A 4,640-nucleotide genomic window follows, 5' to 3' on the forward strand; every position below is an offset into this window, starting at 1 on the left:
CGGTTGCTAGGGTGTTGCTATGTGGTTGCTAGGGTACCCGGGGGTTGCTAGGGCGGTTGCTAGGGTCCCCATGATGGTTGCTAGGGCCGTTGCTCTAGGGTACCCAGGGTGGGTTGCTAGGGTAATCGGGGCGGTTGCTAGGGTGCTTGCTATGTGGTTGCTAGGGGTACCCGGGGTGGTTGCTAGGCGGTTGACTTGGAACCTGGGTGGTTGCTAGGCATTTGCGGTTTGCTAGGGTCCCCATGATGGTTGCTTAGGGCCGTTGCTAGGGTACCAGGGTGGTTGCTAGGGTAATCGGGGCGGTTGCTAGGGTGCTGCTATGTGGTTGCTAGGGTACCCGGGGTGGTTGCTAGGGCGGTTGCTATGGTAACCTGGGTGGTTGCTAGGCAGTTGCTATGGTACTTGGGGTGGTTGCTAAGTTGTTGCTAGGCGGTTGCTAGGGTGTTTTGGCTGGTTGCTAGGCAGTTTGCTATGGTCTCCTGGGTGGTTGCTATGATGTTACTAGGTGGTTGGTAGTTGTCACAGATGGTCACTATGTAGTTATTATAGAGTTCTTAGCCCATTTGAGCACTTAGCTAATCACTATTTAGCATGTCGCTAATCACTGCTAGCATGACTAGGCATGTTGGAAGTCCTGTGTGCTAGCATGAGTCAAAAAATCCAACCGCCATGTCTGTACGATGTTCTGATGCAGAGATATAGGTCGTGCAAAACGGTTGCTAGGGTACTCCGTTTGGTTGCTATGGAGTGGATGGGCAACTGCCAATGGTGATACTACAAAGGCTGCTCGCCAATATAAACCAACCCCCATGCCTCTACGATGTTCTGATGCAGAGATATAGATCTTGCAAAACGGTTGCTAGGGTACTGTGTTTGGTTGCTAGGGAGTGGCCTGGCAGCTGCCAATGATGATACTCCAATGGTCGCTTGCTAATATAAACCAACCCCCATGCTTCTATGTCTTTCAGATGTTAAGATATCTCTCTATACTTTGGGTTGCTAGGTAGCTCTTAATGGTTGCTAGGGCGTGGCTAGGTTGTCTTGAAGGAGATACATGATTGGCCGTTTGCTGCCCGACTCAAACGAGCCCACCCTCATGTTTCTATGACACTTCTATACAAAGTTATTCATTTTATAATTTTCAATGGAAGTCTATGGGGCTTGTTGCTATGGCGCTCTATATGGTTGCTAGGGCGTGGCTTGATAGATTCACAGTGATCCTGAGAGACTGATTGGTTGCCTGATTAATATGAGCCCACCCCCTTGTCTCTATGACACTATAATCCAGAGTTATGTTCAATGCAAAATCCCTATGTAATTTCCCATAGTAGCCCTCCCTATACTTTGTATTAGGGGCAAATTTGGGGGGCTCTAGCCCCCCAGGGGTACAACTTATACCCCAATGCGGGGTGTGTTCTTGCACAGCCTGATAGCCTCTCCAAATGTGGTGATTCACGTGTTTCTGCGAAATTCTCTCTCGGAGCTACGATCCGTCAAAGTTCGCCCCAGTGCATTGTCTATGCGATTTTTCGCCCGTTTTTTCGCCCGGTGTACGAACATCGTACGCCCGATCGCTTATAAAAGTCATAGCACACCATTCCCGTATAGGCCGCACGATTTGACGCCTGTTTCGTTGGTCTGTGACGAAAACTGCGGGACTAGTTACGCGCCGAAATTTGTACGGATCTAGAAGAAGAAGAAGAATAATAAGTATGTGAGATAATAGTAGTAGTGCTTTGCCTCCGGCAAGCACCACTAACTAGAAGGTACATTTCCTGAAGAAAATGTGAGTGGTGCTTGCAGTGGCAAAACTCGCCCCTCTGTTGCTAGGCTGTTGCAATGAGGTTGCTACGGTGGTTGCTAAGGTACCCTGGGTGGTTGCTAGGGCGGTTGCTAGGGTCCCCATGATGGTTGCTAAGGTACCCTCGGTGGTTGCTAGGGTAATCTGTGTGGTTGCTAGGGTCCCCAGGATGGTTGCTAGGGCCGTTGCTAGGGTACCCAGGGTGGTTGCTAGGGTAATCGGGGTGGTTGCTAGGATGTTGCTATGTGGTTGCTAGGGTACCCGGGGTGGTTGCTAGGGCGGTTGCTAGGGTCCCCATGATGGTTGCTAGGGCCGTTGCTAGGGTACTCAGGGTGGTTGCTAGGGTAATCGGGGTGGTTGCTAGGGTGTTGCTATGTGGTTGCTAGGGTACCCGGGGTGGTTGCTAGGGCGGTTGCTAGGGTCCCCATGACGGTTGCTAGGGCCGTTGCTAAGGTACCCAGGGTGGTTGCTAGGGTAATTGGGGCGGTTGCTAGGGTGTTGCTATGTGGTTGCTAGGGTACCCGGGGTGGTTGCTAGGGCGGTTGCTAGGGTCCCCATGACGGTTGCTAGGGCCGTTGCTAAGGTACCCAGGGTGGTTGCTAGGGTAATTGGGGCGGTTGCTAGGGTGTTGCTATGTGGTTGCTAGGGTACCCGGGGTGGTTGCTAGGGCGGGTGCTATGGTAATATGGGTGGTTGCTAGGCAGTTGCTACGGTACTTGGGGTGGTTGCTAAGGTGTTGCTAGGCGGTTGCTAGGGTGTTTTGGCTGGTTGCTAGGCAGTTGCTTTGGTATCCTGGGTGGTTGCTATGATGTTACTAGGTGGTGGGTAGTTGTCACAGATAGTCACTATGTAGTTATTATAGAGTTCTTAGCCCATTTGAGCACTTAGCTAATCACTATTAGCATGTAGCTAATCACTGCTAGCATGACTAGCATGTTGGAAGTCCAGTGTGCTAGCATGAGTCAAAATATCCAACCGCCATGTCTGTACGATGTTCTGATGCAGAGATATAGGTCGTGCAAAACGGTTGCTAGGGTACTGTGTTTGGTTGCTATGGAGTGGCCTGGCAGCTGCCAATGATGAAACTCCAAAGGCTGCTCGCCAATATAAACCAACCCCCATGCCTCGACGATGTACTGATGCGGAGATATAGATCTTGCAAAACGGTTGCTAGGGTACTGTGTTTGGTTGCTAGGGAGTGGCCTGGCAGCTGCCAATGATGATACTCCAATGGTTGCTTGCTAATATAAACCAACCCCCATGCTTCTATGTCTTTCAGATGTTAAGATATCACTCTATGCTTTTGGTCGCTAGGGAGGTCCAAATGGTTGCTAGGGCGTGGCTATGAAGTGTTGAAGGTGATTCGTGATTGGCCATTTGCTGCCCCGAGTCAAACGAGCCAACCCTCATGTTTCTATGACACTTCTATCCAAAGTTATTCATTTTATAATTTTCAATGGAAGTCTATGGAGCTTGTTACTAAGGGGCTTTTTAATGGTTGCTAGGGCGTGGCTTGATAGCCTCATAACGACCCTGAGAGACTGATTGGTTGCCTGATTCAAATGAGCCCACCCCCTTGTCTCAATGACATTGTGATAGGTAGTTATGTTCAATGCAAAATCCCTATGTAATTTCCCACAGTAGGTGAAACGCATTGTTTCATGGGCGATCCCTAACCATTGGTATAGAATGGGGCAAATTTGGGGGGCTCTTGCGCCCCAGGGGTACAACTTATACCGCATTGCGGGGTATGTTCTCACACAGCCTGATAGCCTCTCCAAATGTAGTGATTCACATGTTTCTGCGAAATTCTCTCTCGGAGCTACGATCCGTCAAAGTTGGCCGCAATGCATTGTCTATGGGATTTTTCGCCCGATTTTTCGCCCGGTGTACGAACATCGTACGCCCGATCGCTTATAAAAGTCATAGCACACCATTCCCGTATAGGCCGCACGATTTGACGCCTGTTTCGTTGGTCTGTGACGAAAACTGCGGGACTAGTTACGCGCCGAAAATCGTACGGAAGAAGTAAGAATAATAATAATAATAAGTATGTGAGATAATAATAGTAGTGCTTTGCCTCCGGCAAGCACCACTAACTAGAAGGTACATTTCCTGAAGAAAATGTGAGTGGTGCTTGCAGTGGCAAAACTCGCCCCTCTGTTGCTAGGGTGTTGCAATGAGGTTGCTATGGTGGTTACTAGGGTGGTTGCTAGGGTCCACATGATGGTTGCTAAGGTACCAAGGGTGGTTGCTAGGGTCCCCGTAATGGTTGCTAGGGCCGTTGCTAAGGTACACAGGGTGGTTGCTAGGGTAATCGGGGTGGTTGCTAGGGTGTTGCTATGTGGTTGCTAGGGTACTCGGGGTGGTTGCTAGGGCGGTTGCTAGGGTCCCCATGATGGTTGCTAGGGCCATTGCTAGGTTACCCAGGGTGGTTGCTAGGGTAATCGGGGTGGTTGCTAGGGTGTTGCTATGTGGTTGCTAGGGTACCTGGGGTGGTTGCTAGGGCGGTTGCTAGGGTCCCCATGATGGTTGCTAGGGCCGTTGCTAAGGTACCCAGTGTGGTTGCTAGGGTAATCGGGGCGGTTGCTAGGGTGTTGCTATGTGGTTGCTAGGGTACCCGGGGTGGTTGCTAGGGCGGTTGCTATGGTAACCTGGGTGGTTGCTAGGCAGTTGCTACGGTACTTGGGGTGGTTGCTAAGGTGTTGCTAGGCGGTTGCTAGGGTGTTTTGGCTGGTTGCTAGGCAGTTGCTATGGTCTCCTGGGTGGTTGCTATGATGTTACTAGGTGGTTGGTAGTTGTCACAGATGGTCACTATGTAGTTATTATAGAGTTCTTA

This window comes from Carassius auratus, unplaced genomic scaffold (assembly GCF_003368295.1).
Source record: "Carassius auratus strain Wakin unplaced genomic scaffold, ASM336829v1 scaf_tig00214358, whole genome shotgun sequence".
NCBI lineage: Eukaryota > Metazoa > Chordata > Actinopteri > Cypriniformes > Cyprinidae > Carassius > Carassius auratus.